Raw genomic sequence first — 8,370 nt, forward strand, 5'->3', positions numbered from 1 at the left:
GGGTTTGTGTCACATTTTTAGCTGTATGTGAGTTGAGTATAAGAAGAGAATTATTCAATCAAGTTCTGTACATGGTTTGTTCATCATGTGATCACTGTAACTTGTGAACAGGGCTACTGTAGCACAGTCATTTCATACTGGATATGCAATACATGCATCCTTCACAAGTAGACGGTTTCAGAGACACAGATTTGGTAGAGGCATATTTTAAAATTTAAAAAAACCTAACATGTAAGAGGTACATGAATATGCATGTCATCTCATCCCCTTGCAGCGTAGGATTCTATAAGAATTCTGAACAAAGAAACGATATAGACATATCTGCCTCTAAAGACCTATATAACATGCAGGATTCTTTGAGCTAGGTTGAATGCCTACACCCAGTGTACATATGTAGAAAAATCAGGTACATTTTTATATCTCATATTTTATATCTCATATTTTATATACTGGAATTTAGAATTGTTGTAACTGTAGTTGATGGTTCGTAATGGTTGTTGACAACAAACACAAACAAACAAATCAGGTAAGAATAGGGTGATATTGTTTATTTATTTGTTTATTTATTTAATATATTTATATGCCCACCTTTCTGCTGAGCATCTCAGGATCCAAGGCAGGTAATAATTCCCTTTTTGCCCAGATTCAGGCTGCCCAAAAGCACTGTAGATTTGGAATAACTCCATTTTGCAGCCTCACTAGAAAGCCAGTGCAGTAAAAGCCCTGAGCTAGCAAGTCCCAGAGGACCCTGGTCTTGACAGAGGGAGAGTTTCACCAACCCAGTGCCAGGGTCAAAAAAGGTCTGGCCCTGGTTGAGGCTAGGCAAACATCCTTGGAGCCAGAGATCACCACAAGATGTTTGATTGCTGAATGAAGTGCCCTCTGGGGAACATACGGTGAGAGGTGGTCCTGCAGGTAAGTTCGCAGCAGTCTGTTAACAGCTTTAAATGTCACAGTCAGTACCTTAAACTTAACCTGGAACTCAACTGGAAGCAAGTATAGGTGACACAGGACAGGTTGCATATGTGTCCTAACCAGGGTCCCGGTAAGAATATGTGCTGCTGCATTCTGGACCAACTGTAACTTCTGGATCAGGTTTAAAGGCAGCCCTGTGTAGTTATAGTGATTTAGCCTGGAGATGACTGTTGCTTAGATCACTGTAGCTAGATAACTAGTCAACAGGTAGGGAACAAACTGCCTGATCAGACAAAGACAGAAAAATGCAGACTGGCAATCACTATTGAAAGAGAGGTATCAAGGACCACGCCCAGGCTTCTCACCATTGGCATAGTGCCAGCAGTGCCCCATTCAGGGCTAGGAGCCGAATTCCCAAATCCATCAATCCCTGGTTCAGGTATAGGACTGCAATCTTGGTAAGGTTCAATTTCAGTCGACTTGGAGCCAAGCTACAAGTGACTTCCTTCACGTGGAGAACACTTGATTGTTCTCGCAAGTTTACCTGGGAAGTGAAGTCTGAGTGTCCTTCCTTTCTCTGTTAGAATCGCTGGCTGAAGAGCCAGAGAAAGCCGGCAGCAGCAGCAGCAGCTTTTGCAAATTGTTCCTCCAGTCACAAGCCTGCTGGACAAGAGGGCTACCAACAATTGTTTAGGGGAGGGCAGCTATTACTTTTTCCCAGGGTGTCCTGTGGGCTGCCTGCTCCCAGGGAGCTGCTCTGGAGAAAGCTGTTGCATTGGTGAAGGTCCAGCCTCAGCGACAGTGGAAGGATCTGCTGCTGCTCTAACATGCCCTTCCCCTGCTCCTGAGCTCCCAAAGAAAAACTGGAATGAATGCATGTTACAGCAGCAGCAGATTCTTCTGCTGTCACTGCAGCTGGAGCTTCTCCAACACTGCAGCATTCTCCAGAGCAGCTCTCTGGGAGCAAGCAGCCTGCAGGATGACCTGGAAGAAAATAGCAGCTGCCCTCCCCCAAGTGATCATTGAGAGCCCTCTTGTCCAGCAGGCTTGTGACTAGAGGAATGATTTGCAAAAGCTGCCACTGCTGCAGGCTTTCCATGGCTCTTCAGCCAGCAATTCTAACAGAGAGGGGGAGGACACTCAGACTTCACTTCCCAGGTAAACTTGCGAGAACAATCAAGTGTTCTTCACGTGAAGGAAGTCACTTATAGCTTGGCTCTTAGTTGCTATTACCATTCTAGCTGCCATTAAATATATCTAAATAATACATGTAGTGTTTTTTTCGGTATTCTCTGGGAAAATTCCTAACAACACAGTCTTCAGTTTCATTGCGAAGTAGAGATGGGCATGATCTGCATTACAATAAAAAAACCCCACGATAATGGCAATTGCGCGATCGTGACCCAGCAGATCGTGATCGGCCACAGCCAACGATCCAGCGATCGGGAGGGGGCTGGATCGGGGCGTACAGGCTCAGATCGGGGATCCAGACACTCAGGTGCCAGCAATCGATTCCCCTGGCAATGGAGCCAGGGGAATACCTGAGCTGTGTTTGCCCTCCTTCTGTTGCCTTGGAAACCCAAATGGAAGCCCAGCTTTCCTAGATCAGCAAGGCTTCCTTCCAACCATGGAGCAGCAAAGCAGTCACAAGTTGGGAGAAGACACCCAGGGGAGGGAGGGGGGAGGGGGTGTTCTTTGGCCTGGCGGGCGGGCACATGGGGGGTGCTGCTGGTGAGCAGCCAGACCCCCGCCACCTGAGGGAAGGTGGCTCGTCACCGTCTCCCCGTGCCTGCCAGGCCCGGTGGCCGCCGTCATCACCGACATTCCTTTCTCGCCTGGGATACCAGTGTGTTCCTCTTTGGCCTGGTGGGAGGGCACATGGGGGGTGCCGTCGGCGAGCGGCCAGATCCCCACCCCTGAGGGGAGGTGGCTTGTGCCATCTTCCTGTGCCTGCCGAGCCCGGCGGCCACCGTCATCACCCACATTCCTTTCTCGCCTGGAATACCAGCACACTCCAGTTTGGCCTGGTGGGTGGGCACATGGGGGTGCTGCCATCGAGCGGCCAGACCCCCCCCCGCCCACCGGGCCCGGCGGCCGTCACCACCACCCACCTTCCCACATAGCTGGGAATAGCCGTGTGCCCCGCTTTGGCCTCCACGATCCACGGATCGGGAATGGGAGATGATCGGTGTGGATCGTTAATTCTTGATAATCCCCAGCGCCGATCCACTATCAGCTGGATCGTTAATTTTTTTGGGATCGTGCCCACCTCTATTGCAAAGTCCATTTTTTAAATAATCTGAATCCCAGCATGTATATTTTTCCAAATATTTTTGGTTTCTTTGCACATCCACCACATGTGACAGTAATAATAACATAAATAACATTCAATTAATATACCACCCCTCAGGACAATTTAACACCCACTCAGAACAGTTTACAGGTATGTTATGATTATTCCCACAAGAATCATCCTGTGAGGTGGGTGGGGCTAGGAAAGGTGAGTGAGATAGGTGGGGCTGAGGGCCAAGCTACACATGACAAATGACACTTGAACGGCAAGTGTATTTCTCCCTGTTCACTTGCCCTCCACTCAATCCACTTGCCGTTCAAGTGTCATTCGTCATGTGTAGCTTGGCCCTCAGAGAGCTCTGAGGGAGCTGTGACTGACCCAAGGTCAACCAGCTGGCTGTGAGGTGGGTGGGGTTAAAAGAGCTCTGAGAGCTGACCCAAGGTCACCCAGCTGGCTTCAAGTGGAGGCTTCAAGTTCTCCAGATTAGAGTTCTGCTGCTCTTAACCACTACACCAAACTGGCTCTCAGTGCATCAATGTAGCACTGAAATCTCTAATTGACTAGCAGCGATACTTTTAATTCCATTCAACTTACCATTTATACATTCACTCACCCACTCCCACTCTTAAAAATGTTATTGAGACATTTTTGATTGAATCAAAGGACTTCAGAGTTTCTCTCAGGGAATACTCAAAAGTAATGAAAATGGTGCATTCTAGAAGGTTATTAGCTGTTAAGTTACAGTTAGAATTCTTATTGACTATAGTATTAAGTTTTAGATATGGAGCAACTTCAGAAAGTAATGAGCCATTTGGGAATCTGCCCAGTGTGCTATTCATTTGTAATGTTTTTTTTCATTTGTGGATCGCCGGTGTTATCACTTGTAATAATTGCATTTTTAGATACTTTTAAAGGAATAAAAACACACTTATAGAAGAAGAGGATGATTTCTGATTTTGAAACAGGATTCCTTTCGAAGTAGTAACTTTTATATACGACCTATGTTTCTTGTTTTTCTCATTTAAAATGAGCTAACAATTTTGCTGAAAGTGTTTTTATCAACATGATGAAGAATCCAGAAGGCAACTTGAATCTGGAGAACAGTTTTTGCTGGTTTCTAACGTTTTTCAAATTGGCAAGTGATATGTTTATTTATTCATTTTCTTCCTCATACTGTGACATATATGACTTACTGTTTTATACCTTTAAATTGTCCCCTGACAATAGGGAAACATCTCTGCTCCCTCTGTCTCTCATCCTTGTCAAAGCAAGACAATACTGACCTTGTTAGACCAATGGTATAATATCATACCAATGGTATCATGTTTTCTGAAGAACTGCAAAATTTTGTAAGAGTAGTCATTTTCCCCTGTCCTCTTGTTAACTTACAGTGCAATCCTAAGAAAAGTTACTCCAGTCTAAGCTCATTGAAATCATTGGGCTTAGACTGGAATAACTCTTCTTAGGATTGCACTGTTAGGGTTGTATGCAAAATCTGAGCACAGATGAACACACAGTTTAGTCATTCAGATTATACGACTGATATGTTAAAAGTTTTGTGAGTTGTCCTTTCAGAGAAAAGGAAGTCATGATTTTTACTTATTGATCATTTTCCTTAATATATAATAGTTCTGAAAATATCTATAAATGTACATTCATCTCTTCATATATTGATGACATGACATTCTCTTAGCACCAGCAAAACCAAGCAGCAATTAGTCATAAACATTATGTTTTGGTATCAGAAAATTTTCTTAACTACTCTGTGTTTTATTTCTCCTAGTCATATTAACTAAAGCTGCAATCCCATTTCCCTGGGAGTAAGCTCTGTGGAATACAGTGGAACTCAGGAGGAGTAAGTAAACATGCAAGAGATTGGGTTGCATATATTTTTATCTTTTACAGTGAATTAAAAAGAATATTGTTGATATCCTAGTGATATCAATATGGTATTTTTTCATTCAACTACATAATTTCCCATATTCATTTCATTGAAATCATATTTTTTTAACATGAGGATTATTTAAGAATGTCATCCTCTAACTGCAACTTGAATTCCTACAGTATAATTTTCCATTTCAGGATTTAACTTCCTTTTTGGACGCTATATTTTTGTAATATTTTTAACTGTTGTAATTGTTGTGAACTCCTTTGACATCTTAACTGAAAAGAAGCAGTATAAATATTAATGATTAATTAATTAAATAAAATATTCAAGATTCTCCTACTTGACAAGGTCTAACATGTGATTGTTCAGAGAATTCAGAAGTGAGTGGACTGATGCATACCAATTTTTTAAGAGTTTACAGGTGGTTGTTAATCCACCAATCAATCTATTTTTATTCTGCTTTTGCTCCAAAGAGCACACCTCCACCTATTTTAACCTGACAAAATACCTGTGGGGTCAGTTAGACTGAGAGCGAGTAACAGGCCCTAAGTCATCCACTCAACCAAGATCTCCTCACTCCTAGTCCAATGCTTTGACTGCATTGTGATATAGTTTTATATTTTTTCACTCAGAAAAAACAGCAGGAAAGAAATGTCAACTTGAAGCAAATTGTATATAAATGCTATGTTATCAAATAGTCTTTCTATCATTACCCTCCGCTTCCATTATTCAGTTGAAAGCCTGAGGGAAGAAAGTTCTTGTTTAATATTAGCTGCTTTAAGAGACAATTTCCTGACAGGCAAGTAAATCCCATGTATGTTAGCACTGTGAACTCAAGTAGTAAATTCAGCCAAGGCAGTGTGTCTCCTTTCCTAGTTCCCTAATACATGATAATCACCTGTCTCAGAGATGACACCACATCTACTAACCTTTTATACAAGAAATATCTCATTGTGCATCCCACTTTTAGTCTCCTAGTCTAGATTTCTAAGCAAGTTTATATCATGGAAACTTCTTACTGAAATTGTATTGTCCTCAGGGCCATTAAAGTTATATCTAGTTGTGTGCATACTTGCCTCAATTTATCAGCAAGTATATACATCTAAATTGATCTCAAAGACATCTTTTGAATTAAGGTAAAAGTTTTAAAAATAGAGTTCAGAAAACTGATTGTGTACAGTCTCACAGTCTGTTCACCTACCTTCCTTTTTTTTCACTTCAGAACAATCATGATCCAGGTTATTGGAGAGAATGAGACAGAAATAACTGAGTTTATCCTCACTGGACTTTCTGGCAAACCCAAAGCAAGAATGATATTACTATGTGCCATGACATTGATATACTTGATTGCAATGATTGGAAATTGCCTCATTCTGCTGGTAGTCATTACTGATGCCCGGCTCCACACTCCTATGTACTTTTTCCTTTGCAATTTGTCCATTATTGATATGGGTTACTCTACAGCATCTGGTCCACATACTATTGTTAACTGCTTGGTGGACAGAGCCGTTGTCCCATATAATTTGTGTTTCAGTCAATTCTACACTCTCCTATATTTAGGAACAGCCGAATGCTTCCTCCTGGCAGTCATGGCTTATGACCGATATGTTGCCATCTCAAATCCACTCCGTTATATGATTGTCATGAACTGGAAAGTGTGTTTTCTTTTTGCTGTTGGATCATGGACTGCTGCCTTTTTGTTTTCAATGGTTCCCTGTATTGCCCAGAGAGCCCATTTTTGTGGCCATAATGAGGTCGATCATTTTGCCTGTGAGCTCACAGCTATCATCGATTTGTTTTGTTCAGGCATGGATGTGATTCAGACAACTATGTATTTTACAAGCAGCTTCACAATCCTTATGCCTTTCCTCTTTATTCTCTTTTCCTATCTGCATATCCTTGTGGCCATTTTGAGAATCCGTTCCACCACTGGCAGAAAGAAAGCTTTCTCTACCTGTGGGTCTCACCTGACTGTGGTGGCAATATACTATGGAAACTGTATAGTCTCATACATCATGCCTCAGTCTAATGATAATGAAAATGACAAAATTATTTTTGTGCTGAATGCAGCAGTAGTACCCATGTTAAATCCTTTAATATATACACTGAGAAACCAGGAAGTGAAAGGTACACTTAAGCGGTTAAGACGGAAGAAACTATGAATATATGTATGTGTAAAGAATGAAAGAAGCAGAAGTTCAAGTAAATCTTCCATAAAAGCTGTTTGTTCCTGGAAAATATTGTCCTTCAAGCCAACTGTCCAATGTGATTAAACATGTTATGTCCAAGAAAACATCTGAAGTGATGCATTCAGAGTTCTGGATATTATTCCTCAATAAAGAAAACAAACATTAATGGGCGGGTTTAGATGGGTAGGTATTTGGCCCGCAGCAGAAGCACAAGAGCTAGTTCCAGTAGTACCTTAAAGACCAAGTAGATTTCCAGGGTACACACTTTTGAGATTCACACAGCTTTCTTCATCAGATGCACTGTACTAGATGAAGGAAGCTCTGACTCTCAAAAGATCATATCATGGATATCTAATTGATTCTTGTACTACTAGAACCAAATCTTGCTCTTAATGGCAATCGACTTTCAACCATGCAAAATGGCTAAGCTAGGAATAATGAGATGCATGTGCACATAATCCTTGTAATCTGGGGACTGCTATATAGAGGAGAATTCGGCACAACCAGCTGCAGCAACACTGCATTAGCTGGGGGCCGTGCATTGCAGCCTTGCATGGAGGGAGAGGCAGGCTCCCTTCCCGGGGATACAGGGATTTGGCCAGGGGCGGAGCCATTGCCTTAGCAGGTGGCTCCGCTTTCCCGGCCAGCAGTCACTTCCTTTGTTCAGAGAGGGAAGGAGCTTCTACCTCTCCATGCAGGGAGTGGGCCTACTGGCTTTGGCAGCAAGAGCAGAGCATCGGAGGCTTGAGGGGTGGTGGAGCGGAGCAGCAGCACAGCTTACCAGTGGCTGGACTCCTTTGTTCCATGTTTCGCGTGGTGGCAGCCACACCTGTGGCTGCAGCTGTGGCCTCGATGTTGATGCCTGGGTGTTAGGCGAGGTGGTGAGGCGGTGACATTAGAGCAGTAAGACTTGCCTGCATGTTACTTGCTTGCTGTGCTTTGCGCCACCGCGGCGGCTTCAGCTGTGGGGCTTGGCAGCAGGGGCATGCTTTCAGGGGTGCCCCCTGTTTCTTCCCCCACCTGGTCCCAGGCCTAGTGGAAATTGCAGAGGGTCCTCTAGCCCACCCTTATTTTCTCCCCTCCCC

The sequence above is a fragment of the Eublepharis macularius genome, chromosome 12 (assembly GCF_028583425.1).
Source record: "Eublepharis macularius isolate TG4126 chromosome 12, MPM_Emac_v1.0, whole genome shotgun sequence".
Classification (NCBI taxonomy): Eukaryota; Metazoa; Chordata; class Lepidosauria; order Squamata; family Eublepharidae; genus Eublepharis; species Eublepharis macularius.